This window comes from Sturnus vulgaris, chromosome 17 (genome assembly GCF_052056855.1).
Source record: "Sturnus vulgaris isolate bStuVul1 chromosome 17, bStuVul1.hap1, whole genome shotgun sequence".
Lineage (NCBI taxonomy): Eukaryota > Metazoa > Chordata > Aves > Passeriformes > Sturnidae > Sturnus > Sturnus vulgaris.
This window is the reverse complement of record NC_142259.1, coordinates 6870597-6885096: the sequence shown is the minus strand read 5'-3', so window position 1 is coordinate 6885096 and position 14500 is coordinate 6870597. Positions and strand designations below refer to the sequence as shown.

At 40.1% G+C, this 14500-nt stretch overlaps 1 protein-coding gene across 2 annotated transcripts in view; it reads left to right on the top strand.

Annotated features, from left to right (window-relative positions):
- Positions 1-14500, top strand: part of DNAJC5 (DnaJ heat shock protein family (Hsp40) member C5) — a 30832-nt gene that overhangs the window by 4630 nt on the left and 11702 nt on the right. For both annotated transcript variants that reach the window (XM_014873850.2, XM_088174829.1), the window contains exon 2: positions 10005-10072. The gene's annotated coding sequence lies outside the window, so the exon portion shown is untranslated. The remainder of the gene's footprint in view (positions 1-10004; positions 10073-14500) is intronic.

The following is a 14500-nucleotide window of genomic DNA, read 5'->3' as shown; positions in this document are numbered from 1 at the left end:
TCACTAAGGAACCTTTTTTTTCTGTTTTGTGACATAAGTCTATGTTCATTAAGTGGTGTTTTTGTGATGATGCTTCTGACCAATCAGTGGTGCAAGTAGACAGTTCAGTGGATCTGGTTGCAATCACAGGCAGTATCTAAGACCAGTGACAGAAAAGCACAAACCAGGGATCCACCAGCACCCCACATTTTCCCCTCCTGCCTTTGGGGCTTCCTCTTCCCTCTGAGAATTTTTGTTTATATATCTGTCAGGAACTGTTTTTAACAGCTTGCTCTAGGAGCACTTACACCATCCTGCTTCTGCTTTGGTCACAGGGCACTTCAGTCCTTCCTTGCTTTCATCTGAGTCTTTACTAAAGTTGTGTTTAGTGTCAGGGATTCTGGCACCTTGGCGACTTTTAAGGAACAATCTGTAGAAAAAGTGAATGTACAGAACCTCTGGATTGCTCGTGTTTTGCAGTGGGGAAAGGAGAAGCCCAGAGTTCTCTGATGTCATTACAGTGACCTATTACGGAGTTCCAAAAAACAGAAACTCACAGAGGTCTTCTCTTTGCATTTCCCCTCTTATGTCTCTAATTTCTTGGCTGTACTTCAAATGAAAATATTCTTTTTCATTCCATCTGCCATTACTTATTTTATATCTTAGCAGTTTTTTCTGTTGCTGTGCAGTTTTATTTATGTAGGCCTTTGCCTGGGTCAGTTGTCAGAGAATTTTCGTTATGAATCTGCTTCTCATATCTTGAGGATTTAGGGACATTTGCAGGAAACACATAATTAGGCTTGAAGCTGCTTGTAGAGAGGAGGGGGACTTGGGATTCAAACTCCAGATGTTGTGGGCAGTTTCTAGTGGTAATGTCTGCTGTAATCTTGAATGTGCCAGGTGCAGGAAATTCCTTCTACCAAGGCTAGGCCCCATCAAATGAGATATTTGTAATTTCAGGTTGTTTCCTGAGGGTAAGCAACTAAGAGATTGTTGTTAAAAATATTTTAAGTAATGTCTTAATTTTTCTTCTCTGTAGTTCAAAGGTCCTCATGGAAGCTGGTGCTCTTGCTTCTGATAGTTAGAATTACAGGAAGGGGTATGAGCAAACAAAATGGGATGTGTAAGATCCTGTTCAGATCCTGTTCAGGACTGCAGTCTGCCTTTGGGAGACATGTGACATTGTGATAAAAGCAGGTAGAAGGGGAATAAAATTAATAAGTGTTCATGTGCTTTTGTTAAGATGTGCTGTAGTCCACATCCACCAGGGACTGGGGTTATCCCAATGCAGTTCCAGGTCAGACTGATGTCAGCTTTCATATATTGGAACCATCTGATACACCTCACCTGACTTGATCTATGTGGCATTTTGGGCAGGGGTCCTTCGTGGGTACTGTGGGATGGGGAAGAGGTTTGGAGTGGTTGGTGGGTCTTTGGATGGAGGTCCTGGATCCTACACTCTTCCCAGCACCCACTGACATCTCCTCACTTGCTGTTCTTGAGGAGAGAAGGGACCGTGAAGTCCACTGAAATCTGAGGTGACCTGTTTCTGGGAAGCTATTACCAGAAATATTCCTGTTTTAAATTGAATTTGAAAGCCAAATTCAGTTACTGTTCAGAGCACTGAATAGATTTAAGTTCCAGGTCCATTCTGAGTTGCTGTTCTTTGAGAACTTGAGGAATATTTTCCGTGTGCTGCCTAACGAGCTCTGTCTCACAGGGACCCTGCTTTCTCCATGTGCACAATTCTTTGGTGTGTCTTGGAGTTCTTCTGGTCTGAGTGGTGAAGGAAAGCTAGGGTCTGAAGCATGGCTTTTCTTTAGAAAACTTATTTTATCATTTGGTTTGACAAATCACTGGTCACTCAGTCCTTCTGAAGGCTGTAATGGTAATGCTGGGAAATCACATTCTTGCTTGGAGTCGACCATTTTTATCACAGAGCAGAATAAATGTATGTTCAATAGAAATATTTTTGTCTGGACAGTAATTAGTGAAGATACTTATTTACATTAATAAACGTCTCACTTTTTATTTTCCTACAAAGTTCCTGATTTCCACACTTGCTCACTTAATTCTTGTTGCACTTTTTAAATTGGCACAGCATTGGCTCTTCACAATTGACTTAGGAAAACCAGGCAGTCAGAATTAATCAGAAAGTGTTTGGAAGGTGCACAGGGTAATTTCCCAAGCCTACCTTAGTATTTCCCTGAGTGCTTTGGATAACAGGGCCAGTAGCCAACATGAATTTATTATTTGGCCTGGCATGGAATATACCTTGGATGCAACATCCTGGATGATGAAAACCCAGCATTTCCTATGGTTGTCCTGTAATGCACAACTCCTTACCCTGGTTTCCTGCAGTTTATCTTAAAACCACATTTCTTCCTGTGACTTGGTTTTTTGGTGGTTTTTTTTATGTTTTTCATATAAAGGTCAGGGAGTCCCTCTTGCTGTTAAAAAGGATCTGTGATGACTTCCATTCTTCTTGCTGTTTCGAGGCTGTTTAAATGTGTAGATATGTAAAATATGACTTTTAAATAACCCTAAATGAGGAAAGGTGCTGTTCTACAACTAATTTTGTTCCTGTTAAGGATCTCCAGGAGGACATATCCTTGGTTTGGGGAATACATGTAGGAATGACCCTGGTTTAACATTGCACTGATGACATCACATCAGGGATACAGGCAGAGTGAAGAGATATCTGTCATGCTCCAGTGTTAGTGAAAATCAGAGGGAGGAATTAAAACATAAGTCAAAAATTATGCATAAGGTTTTCTGACTTTATTATCAGTTATTTAGGTGGAAAAAAGACTAAATGTGATAAGTCCATACTTTGTGCAGAAACTGAAAGGCCTTGGGAATGGCAGTGATTAAATTATGTCCCAGTATAATAGTGGCCTTTTGGTTCTAAGCCCTCTGAAAATGTGACTCCTGTCTGAAAACCTAGTGTAGAAAATCTATATGTGTTCTAATTCTTACTCAATTACAGTGTTAGAAAACTCAGTTACAAATAAAGGCTGAACATGGTTTTTCCTGAAGTGTCAGGTTTTCAAGCTAAGTCTATGGTCTGAAATTCCAGCTGTGTCTTTTCTTATTAAATCACCAGTGAGTTAGTGGGGAAATCATTAGGACAAATGCATTCTTTGTTGCCTTATTATTTCTAAATTACGGACTGCCTTTTTTTTTTTTTTTCTTTTTAAGCAGCCATGAAATACTGTTGCTAGACTGAGTGGTGGAGCTGAGGACATCCTTCATCAGGCAGTCTGCAGATTAAATGTATGCAGAATGAGAGAACAGGGGAAATAAATATCGTTATGGTTTGTGGGGGAGTAGTATAAAATAAATCTTTTTGTTGGTGAAACCACACTGTATGGTTAGAAAATACCAAAGAGTTTGTGTCCTGTAAGAGAATGCCAGTTGAAATTAAAGCTGTTTTTAATCCAGCCCTGTGATTTGTTTTGGTATTTGTAGCTGAAAGAACTGACTCCCAACATGCAGGGGGTGTATTGGGGATATTATAAGAATATTGTGACATTAGCATTGTATTCATAGGGATGAATTTGGGATCACTAGGGAATAAATGTGTTCTCTACCCCAAGGTGCTTTCTCCTGTGATTTACTGTGTATTTGCCCCTGGACATGGGCTCTGGTTTAATTCACCTGAGAAGAAACAGAAATATTTGCAGTGAAGGCAAATAAGTTCAAAAGGGACTTAGTTATATTTCCTGCCAAAACAACAAGGAGAAGTTTTGAGTAATACAAGCTGTGCTGGTCAGTTCAGATTTTATTGTGGAATTCTGTTGTTTTAACTCCTTTAATGCTTCTGAATGTCCACGTGCTGGGGATTTGAATGGGGTAGGTATGAAACATCTCACTGTGGCTTTTAGACCCTTTTCTGTAACACCTGACAGCACCCAAAGGGGAGAAATCTGTGGCATGAAGTGAAGAATGACATATATATATATCTATATATATATATCTATATCTATATATATATATATATCTGTATCCTGGAGTTAGTCTCTGGGGGTATTGGTTTGTTTGGGTTTGTGGTCACAGGGGTTTTACCTACAGCCTGTGCTCTACATCTAATCAGAACACCCCTTGCTCCTGGTGATGTTTTATTGATTTTGTTTTTATTTGGGTTTTTTGGGTTGTTTTTAAAGCCTAAAATATATTTTACACCACCAGTTGCTCAGTTTCTGTGGGGAAGTGAAATTATCAAATAGTCTCCTCCCCATCCTCCACAAAAACTGGGGAAATCCAGTTGAGCAATTAGGAGAAGAGAGATCCTTTAGATACACTTAATTTTTTAACTTTGCAGAAGAAATAATCTTTGGAACTTAACTGAGGGGATACATGTGCTGCTTGAATAATTATTCCTCATCTTAGGCTGGAGGACCTGATTGGATACAAGAGGTAAAAGTAAATGGGAGAGGAGGAAGTTTACTTTCTGGCTGTATTATTAAATAAATCAGCTTAATTTTTAGAATAAAACCTAATATCCTGTGAAATAGGCTCTGACAGAGGCAGTGACATTGGGTTCCTGGTAATCATATAAAGGCATTTTGGCTTTTCTGTTCCTGAGCTGTCTGGGTGGTTGTTTCTGGAAAATACAAATTCTTTGTAAGCTCTGCTGTTCAATTCTGCTTATTTTGCCTTTTTATTCATAACTTTTTAAGGGGAAGATTTGTGTATTTGGTGGAAGACAACCATCAAAGAGCAGAAGTTAGTAATCTGAAATTAGGAGAAGTTTCTCAAAAGGGAAGCACCAGGGTGTATAATTTCAGATGAAGGTGAAGACACAAGTATTGCTTTTGTTGCTACAAAATGGTCTTCCTTTTTGCTTTTTTTAATCATTAAAATAAAGTCTTCATTTCAAAGTCTTTAACAAAAACTGCTCATGATTGAAACTGCCAAGAGTGTTTATAGCATTTATTTGACGACAAAGCAATTCTAACACCAAATTAGGTGTAAAATAATTTTGCTATATGTTTTGCAGTTTGTAAGGCCATACTTTTACATTATTTAAATTGTGTGTATGGGAAGACCCTCATTTACCTTTTCATCTGCCTCACAATTGATAGGAAAAGAAGATAGGAATGAACTTTTTTCCCCTCCACCTCCTACTGCTGTCAATGAGCTCAGAGGAACCACCTTCCCCTGCCCTTCCAAGCTAATTTCGGATAAATCTTTTTCTTGCCCTTTGCCAACCAAGTTGTAATTTGAAAGATGTGTTCCTTTTGTGTCTCAAACTGCTTATTTGGCTTTTTTGCTGTACTTTGTAACCTACTTTGTTCCTTCTTTTTGACCAGGCAAAAACATGTGCTGTAAGAAGGGGCTACTTGGATCAACGTTGTCTCCTTAAATTCTGTTTTTGTAACAGTCTGTCAAGGGATTCATGTTTTGACAACTGATGTGATTTTCTTAACCTTTTCTTACACAAGACAATAGACTTGTTTTTAGACTTCTTTTTTTCTTTTATTCCTATTTAAAAGCCTTTAGCTGTCTTACCTACATTAGGTGTGACATAATAGCATAAATCTCATTTTTATATAAGTAGACACATCTGTTCCAAGAGTTCTTTTATTTTTTAAGGGTTAGGCTATATTGATATAGTCATTAACAATATGATGCTTTTTTAAATTGATGTAGTTTATACAACCCACTTAGCAGAAATGGAGCTTTATGTCTTTGAAGAAGTTTAAGGTATATTTCTTCTTCTTCAGAAGTGGCATCAGCATCACTCCACCCACAGCAGGGAATGTTGTGGGTTGGCTAATTTGTTCTAGTGAACTTGCAGTGAGTAGTCACAGTGATTCAAACACTATTTATAGGGAAGAAAAATTAAGAGTAATAATGAACAAAGCAAAGAGAGCTACTGATTTTTCAGAGGTTTTTAAATAACTGAGTAAGCAGATGTGGGTTTTTTATAGCCATGTGCAGTTTGTGATGCTTGCACTCTGCACATAAAGTACTGTGATGATAAACAATAATTCAATATTGCTGAAAGATTAAATAGGAGCTATGAAATCCTAAGCAGGGAATCCACTAACCTCTCCCCCACCTCAGGTTTTTAGAGTAATTATTTTAATTGAGGAGAGAGGATAGAAAATGCAAATCTAATACTTCATATTTTCTCCCCTAATATGGAAAACCTTCTTTAGTAGGTTTGAGTCTTACTGTAGGATACAAGGTCACAAGTCTTTATAACAGGTTGGTCAATCAGACTTAAATGGTTACATTTTAATCTGCTAAGCTCATTAGAGAAACAACATTGTGTCGCTGTAGTTAAGTTTATCACAAGTTTCAGTGTAAGCTCTCTTGCAGTCAGCTGTGGTGGATGTTATGTCAGTTCAGATTTGAATTTAGCAGAAAAATGGTATTGTTCCAGATTTCAGTTATTTAAAAGCTATGTGTTTCTATTTTTTTAAAAGAACTCAAGAGAATTTAATGAAGTTTTTAGTGTCACAGTCTTTCAGTGTAGGAGACATGTCCTCTCTTCCCAAGGCAGGTGGATTTGAGAACAGTAAAGATCTTTTTTTCTGGGAGATGTATGCATTTACTTTAATTCCCTGGATACTCAGCTTTCCATCAGGACTTATATGTTAAAACAGAATGTTTTTATGGATATGAGATCTCTCACATGATCTTTATCAAAAGGTCACAAACTGAATAGCAAAATTCAGCTGAAGGGCTTTTGTGCTGTGATATAAAAATATAAGCAATGCCAAAAGACACTCTTGGATGCTTTAATGAAATAGGAAATGTTAGTGCTCCAATTAATAAGTTAAAAATCTTCATTTCAAGAGAGCTACAGGGCAAAGAAGAGTGCTTTAAAATAGTGGTGGTCTTCTGCAGGCACTTGTTTGCCAGATTGCTTTCTCTTCAGCCTTTTCACATTGTTTTTCCAGTAATGATTCATTTTGCAAGTCATGTAAGCAAGAAAGGGTGTGAAAATAGACTTGGGAGTTTCTGTTTTGTGTGTTGATTTACTTTATTTGCCTTAATTGCAGCCTTATTTCTTTAAATATTTGCTAACCATGATACAGCTCCTGTACATGGTGGAGATGGATTATGAAGCAATATATGCTGAAGATAATTCCCTCTTTCTGGTAACAACATATGGAGCAGGATGAGGACAATTCTGTCAGTAGAATTATTCAATAAAAAGGGTTCTGCTGCATCTCTCAGCAGAGGTTCGAGTTTTCAAGAAACACATATACATTTTGTCCAGTAGAGCTGAGAAAATGTCTGATTTCTGCAAGGAAAAGGGGGTATCTGTGTCTTGGTTAGAGGAGGAAAGGGTGCGTATTTAGGGTTCCAGTATATAGGGAAGATACAACAGGACATAAATTCAAATGTGCAGGAGGAATAAGGCTGGAAGAGCTGGTTTTGCTATGAGCAAAATGGTTGCAAGAGCACACAGCCTCCCCAAGCGAATTTCTTCCTTTGTGTTACAAAATGTACCACAGTTTTAATGCGTTGCTGAATTCAGTTTGCATTCGTGTAGCTTTGCTTGTTTTTATCTTTATCATTCTTTAATCTTTTTTCTTCTAATTTTCATACTCATTTCTGTATTTTCTGATTCTTAAGCAGTTATATATATATATTCCTCTCCCCAGACTTCCTTCTTTCTCATGTGTGTTGTTGAAGTGGGTGTCGTGCACTGATGTGGATTTTGAACGCTCCTGTTCCTTTTCCAGCGTCTGTCCTTTCATCTTATCTGCTTTTGTTTGGATTGTGAATATCATGTAATAAGGAGGGGGGATATTTACGAGTAATTACAAGCAGGGTATTATGTAGAGCTCTGGGTCAGTGGATCTGGCCTGCTGAATAATGAGATTGGATGGGGAGATCAAAACATTCCTGAGTCACTAAATTGGAATTGCCAGTTGCAACAGAAACTGAAGGAGCAAACCCCGGGAGGTGCTGGGCTGGCTCAGTGATGGCAGGGAGGATGCACTGGGAAGGGAGGATGTGAAGTAGCTGGCATGGGTTTCTCCTATACTTTGATTTTTACAAGAAGCAGTTTCCTTGGGAATTTATTTTTGTCTTGTTTGGTTATTTTCAGCTGTAAATCAGGCTGCCTGCTCTTAATGAAACTTGGTATTGGCATAGCTGTGAGACTGAAGGAAATATTGCTGCTTGCATCTAGATCAAGACACAGCTTCCCTGTACATTTTGAGTCTCTACATGGCTGGTTATTATATATATATATATATATATATATATATACACAAACTTTTCTGCTGATGGAGTTTTGTTGAGGCCCTGGCCAGGATCCTGTATTTGAGCTTTCTATCCACATATCATTGTATTACATTTACATCATTATCTGCCCAATTCTGACCTTAGCAGGATAGCTCATTTTTTCAAAGTACATTTGTTTCCAAATTACATTTGGGCTTCACTTTTTTCTCCTATTCTACTCATGTTATTTCTATAAATTGAACATAGTTTGACTGTCAACATACTTGGATCTGGGCTTGCTGTCTGAAACAGAATCAATGGCACAATTAGAGGTGGTCTTCATCTGTGTTGGAAGCCACAGTTCTGGTTGCCAACACCATTAACAATCTGCAGCTTTCTGTAAATGAAGACTGTTCTTGTGGATTACTTTTTAATGGAGAAAGCTGTGGTCAGAGAACCTGGGAGCTTCTATAGCTTCACAAAATAGGACATTTTTCCCTGGGGAGTTAGTCCACCCTCTAGTATTGCACAGACTCTGAGTGGGAAAGTTTAACTTCCTGCCTTTCATTATTCAGGAAAAGTCCTTTGCTGGTTCCTATCAAAGGAGCTAAACAGATCCATTAACAATAAGCTGATTATTGAGTTGTTGGTTGGTTCATTCATACCCACTTAGGGATGTGTTTCTGGATCAAGCAGCTTCTTACAGATGGCACCAAGCAACTGCTGTGGGCAGCAATGCCAGCAGCTGCCTGGGTGTATTCCCAACAATCTCTGTTTGCCATGCTGGAACCTTCCAGCCCATGAAAGGCCTAATTATAAATTCAATGGGGAGTTTATTTCTCAAGTGCATTCAGAGCTTGTTCTCTGAAAGCTGTTGAAAGGGTTTGTATGACAATTAAGTGATGACTTGCCAGGTAAAAGCTGCTCTGAAGTTCTGCTCACGAGGTTTATTGTTCAGTCATCTAATGCATCAGTAACTTTGTGATTGGTAATGTGGGTTAGATGTGTCCTGTACCTGCTTCATCAGAAAGGTATTTTAATCTGTTGCAGTGATTTTCCCTGATATTTTCCATAGCACTGTGTAGCATTTCTTAGGCTGCTCTTGCCCCTTTGCTCTGTTATTTCCGTGTGATGGCTGATCTGGAGCCTTGACTGCTGAAAGACCCAGGTGTGTGCTTCTGGGTCATCTCAGGTTCTCTCCCTCCTTGTACACCAAAATAAGACTGGTTTTTCTCCTTTGGCTGATCTGCTTCAGGATGAGGGAATGTGAATTGGATGACACCATGGTTTCCTTGATGGAAATCTGTCCTGGCCAGAGGAGCTGGTGGTGCTCCCCAGAGCAGGCTGTGCCTGCTGCCCCAGTGCCAGACCTTGGGGTCTCCTGTGTTGGCTAAGCTGCTTTACAGTCTCTCTCTAACAGCACAAGAGATTACCAAGACTTGAAAAACACGCTTCTCATGTTCTCAGTACTTGTATTCACAAAGGCCGACGTTGAAAAAGTCCAAAGTCTTAAACAGATAATGATTATTAGAATTTCCATGCAACTGGGTAGGTGTGTGTCTTTCCCATGATGAAAGTTGGGGGAAAGAGACTGCAGCTCTGGTTCAAGCCATAGAGGTCTTGACTCTGTGTTTTTAAATGTCATTTATTTTGACAGTTGATCAATTCTAAAGACAAGTATTTACATTGTGGAGACTTAATATATACTTGTGGTACAAGTATTTATAAAATACGTCTGTGTTTTTAGTGCCCAGTAGTGGGATGATAATTTATCAATGAATCCTCAACTTCAGAATTGGTGAACAACTAACTTGCTTTTGTTTTGTCTTTAGGAGAATCAGTTTTAGAAGTGTGTGAAGGTTGTTATCACTTACCTGGTGCCTACTTCGAATATTCTAAGGTGAGTTCTGGGTTTTTTATTTCTTGTAGCTTCTCAAATACTGCTGAGGAAACAAAGTTTTCTATAAAAATCTCATACTACCTCAGGGAGACGAGGCTAAAACACTGCTAATTTTCTGTGGTAACACAATGTTGTGTATGCTTCTCCTGTCTCCCCTTTAAAAATGTTTTGTTTTTTTTCTCGCTTGAAAAATACCAGATTGTGAGGACAACTCTAAGTGACTCTGAGACAGATGGACAGGATGTGGAGGCCAGTGGTGCTTATTCCTTTCTGTGACAAATCAATATTTACTGAAGTGCTTTCAGGCTTGCTGTTTTTATTTAGACTCTTACTGATAAATACTGGTTGGGATAGAATAATTCAGTTTTAGATTTACACCTGTGGTTAATTTTCTGCAGTGAGAATCTTTGCAAAGCTGGAATCATAGCTTTAACCAACATTAGATTTTACCACTTAGCAGCAATGCTTTGTGGAATCCAAATCTTTCCTAAAATACTCGAGTGCTTCCTAACGTCGTATAATAAAGTATTAATTAGACATTATTTTTGTAAGCGCTGGAAAAACATAATTTCCAAGCTGGATTCTCTAATCATCTTTTAATATGCTCTTAAGGCTGTAATTGTAGAAGGCTTGACAGCATTCCTGATGATTTGTGTTACAGACTTGTGCAGGGTTGGGCTGAGGTGGGACAGCAGCAACCTCCTCCTGTCAGCACTCCCAGCACTTCTCTGAGTCTGTGTGGGTCATTCCTTCTGGTTATTATTTTCCCTTTTGGGGATTCCTCCATTCTGTGTTTACTGGTGATATTTTGGAAGACTGGGAGGATGTTGTGCACTGGTTTTAACCAAACTCCTTTGCAAACAATATCCATTAAAGTTAATAACCTCCCATTATCCTGTGTCTAGTGGGTATCATTCACTGTGTCAGGAGGAGGTGGATTTTCTCCTTTACAGTGGGATTTCACTTTCTGGAACAGCTGTTTCCAACCAGATTGCCCACACTGTGTGTAGACAGTTCACTGTGATGCTGTGTACACAGCACCTGTGTACAGGTCTGTGTCTTGGCATGGGCATTCAGGGAATGATTTTATTATTTTATTTGATTTTTAGGAACTTAAACTGGTAAGTATACAGGCATTGAGAAATTTAGAATTCTGGAGATTGTGCCCCAGCATTCTTCTGTAATAATATCTTTAAAGATAATATTGTTTGGTGTTCCTGGTCCCCTTTTGATTTTGATCAGTGGAGCTGCCCTTCCCAGAGCACTCTTTCCTCCAGCAAGAAAATTCAAGGGACAGCAGTGCTTGTGTGACTTACACAGGGGGGGATGGGAAAAGTGATAGTTGAGCGTTACAGTTTCCAGAGGTTTGTTTTTGAATAAATACTCAATGCTCCAGCCCTGGAGGGAGATGAGAAGTCCTGCTGTTAGTCTGCTTCCACAGACTAATGACACTGACACGTTGTGGGTATTGCCCATGGGATTAGCCTTCCATCCCTTTATTTCAAGGTAGCCCCTTCCTAGATCCAACAGTGGTGGTTCAGTGTTGTCCCAATCACCTGCTGTCTGTGTGAGCAGTGTCAGAACCTCCACCCTCCGTTCTGCCACATAGCTCAGCATGTTTTCTTGGAAAAATTTATCCCCCTCACTCCCAACTTCCACTGAAATTCTTTGCAGCATCTTGCAGCAGATCAAATGGAGTTTAATTCCTCCTTCCCTGCTTCTAGCCACCAGATCTGCTGTCACCCTTTTCAGTGCAGACATTCTTTGGGATGTTCTGTGGGTATTTAATTCCCTAAACTGGCAGAGAACTATTGATATTTTTTTCCTTTGGCTGTAATAACACTTTGCCGTTTTAATGAGTTAAATACAACATTCAAAAGGGTCAGCAGACCTGGCAGAAATTAAGGTATCACCAATTTAATGAAAATTGATGGGATTCTTTTGGGAAGCTGAAAAGCAAGTTAGTGTTTCTAAGGTTGAGTTTTCCATGGATGTATTTAGAACATTAAGGCTGACTTCCATAAATTACCTGCCAGGTTTAATCTAAGTCTTTTCAGCGAGGTGGTGCTGAAAGCAGTTGCTTGTTGTGGTAGAGCTGACTGAGGGTGTTGTGGCACTCAGATGGTTAAACACTCTGCTGGTTAATCCAGGAGATTACCTTTCTCCAGAGCCTTCCCAGAGAAACCTCTTCAGGGCATCCTGCTTGGTTAGAAAAGGGAGCAGATGGCTTGTTGCTGCTGAACACAACAGTTTTTAAAAATACAGGGCAGCTTTCAGGATTGTGAATTAGAGCCACGTGTGAAAACAGCAGGAGAAATGATATCCGAGTTTAGGAGAACTCTGAACTGAAATAACTTGCACCTTTACTGTCTGTTTCATATTTAAAAAGCCAAAGGTTGCATTCCTAGTAATAATACTTCTCTGTTCCCTTAAGTAAAAAGCTTCCCAGATGAATTCCCATCACTGCCTTGTCCTCCACTCTTCTGCCAAGGCCAACGTGTCCATTTTGTACCAGCGTGGAGAAATAAATGCTAACATCCCATTACCCCAAGCTGTGGATCCCCAGCACTGTTCAGATGGAAGCAATTAAGGATGCAGCAGTGTGGAATTGTATCCCTGTGGCTGCAGACTGATAGATACTGCCTGGGTCAATCTGAATTAATTTTTGTTAAACAAATTGGCCCTAATTGAACAGTACAGATTTTGTTAAGCAGAACATGGTGTATGGTTGTGATGTGCAGCATCTGTCACCAAGGCCATGTTGGATTGATGTTACAGGAGGCCTGTTATGCCTAAATAGAGCTGCAGCTTTTAGCAAAAATGTCCATAATGCCCTGGAAGCTCCTGTTTGAAGCACTATCTTCTTCAGAACGGCTAAATCAACATGTAAAATTCCAACCAGGATGCTTTTTTTCCCCCTTCCTGACTTCTCAGGTGCCTGTCCAAGAGCAGTAGTGACAGACACTCCTTGGCAGGGAGCTGCTGGCAGGGACTGGTGTGCTGGAGCTGCAGGGAGGTTCCTGGGAGGGTGGGAGGAAGTGATGATGGGCACAGAGCAGGAGGAGCTGAGCAGGGAGCCTGGGAAGCAGCGGGCTGCTGTGATTAGTTAGATTATCAGAGACACGTCAGGATCATCAGTCTTTGACCTCAGCTCCGGGGCACAGGGGGCTGGGAGGCTGCCTTTGGGGAAAGGCTGCCCAGAGGCTTGTGTCTGCTGTGTGCCTGGGTGGGGGGGTTTCTTTCCTGAAATACGGTTTTCCTTTACCTGAATCACATTCTGCCCAAATAAGTGAGTTGTTTGTGTTGTGTCTTGCAGTACTCAGTAATTTTCCTCCCATACAGAAAGCTTTTGATGCTGAACAGTATCTTTGAAAAGAAGATGTTTTCTCTCCCTACTCACACATTCACCTTCCAGATATGGGGTGTAGTTTGAATTTTTCGGCAGAGAATTCGAGTTTAGACTATTTATTATTAATAGTAATAATTTAGAGCCTCCTATAGGAAACTTTAAATTAAACTGGGTAGAATTGCCAAAGGCTTCTTGTAGGAGGTTAGGTGAAAGTTTGGTTGAGCTGGTGTATTCCAGTTAAAACAACTGGACCTGGTGCCCAGTGTTAAATGGATGTAAAATCAGAGAGGCCAAGTGGGGCAGAGAATTCACAGCAGGGTCTGAGCTGAACAAGACAGTGGTGATGTGTCTGTCCACGTCCTTGTCACTTGGTCCCCGTTGTGTGTGTGACAATTCCTATGTGTTGGGCGAAGCAGAGGTGTGGTCACAGCTCCACCCAGGCAGTGCAGGGGGTGAGGGCTGAGGGTGTTGCTTTCAGCCAGCCTTGTGAAAGCTGAAGTTATTAATTTGTTATATAAGACATAGGGTTAAATTAGAATAGTCTGGTGCTTTAAATATCTTTTTCAAAGGCTGCATAATCTGGTGTGGGCTAATTGTAATGACATAATCCAAAAATAGCCAATAGTCTTTTCTTGGATGCTCATCCTGGCTGCAGTTCTGCAGCTAAAGAGCAGCAAAGCTGATCTGCTCAGGATGGGAGAGGGCAGAACCAGATCTGGGCCTGGCATGGCACAGGGGACACCTCTGGGGTCTGTCACATTTGGATGTGGAGCAGGAGGTTAATCCATCTTCAAGTAGCATGAGTTTAACTAGAATGCATGTTAAATGTTTGATCCACAACTTTAAATTATGAGAGAGAGGATCTCCTCTCTGGGCAGACATTCCCTCTTTCCTTGTGGAATGCACAGGCTTGGCCACGCTGGATTTGTCTAAGGATTCTGTTTGACTTGGTGTTGGTGATAAGATGGGGGACTGGGATTTGGGAGTTGTGGGGAAGGTTGGTTTTTGGGTTTTTTTTTAAATGCAATTTCTGAAATAGAAAATACAAATAAAGTCAGTTACTCCCGTGCCAGTGTACT